This window comes from Phaethon lepturus, unplaced genomic scaffold, assembly GCF_000687285.1.
Source record: "Phaethon lepturus isolate BGI_N335 unplaced genomic scaffold, ASM68728v1 scaffold7663, whole genome shotgun sequence".
Classification (NCBI taxonomy): domain Eukaryota; kingdom Metazoa; phylum Chordata; class Aves; order Phaethontiformes; family Phaethontidae; genus Phaethon; species Phaethon lepturus.
This window is the reverse complement of record NW_010528312.1, coordinates 79,226-79,740: the sequence shown is the minus strand read 5'-3', so window position 1 is coordinate 79,740 and position 515 is coordinate 79,226.

Here is a 515-nt window from a genome sequence, read left to right as displayed (position 1 = left end):
TAAAAGACCACTGGATCACCAGCTCACTAAGGGGTGTTCACAGTTCACAGAAAAGCTGTGTCAGATAAGAGCACATTATTGTGTATGAAAGTACATTACTGTGTATGAAAGCACACTGAGTGAAGTCATGCCTCCTGCAGCGCTTCACAAGAAATCCCAATTGCTAACCAAATATTGTATCAGAAAATAAAGCTTCAGTGCTTTAAAAGTGACCATCAGCAGAAAGGAAAAACTGTGAAATTGCAGGAGGTAGCTGTTGGAAGGTTAATGAAATTCAAAATAAATGGTGTCTAATGCCTGGTCCATTTAATCAGCAAGTAGGAATAAAGTGCAAGTGCTGACTCTTTCAGAAAACAGGAATTTATAAGCAAGCCCTTTTCCCAAGGAGGACATTTGTCTGCCTTTTTTCCTAGCAATATACATAAATATGAAGTTTTATAATAATTAAAAAGCATACATGTCATAACACAGTAGTCTATTAGCCAAGCTTAGTCAAGCAACAAATATTCACACGA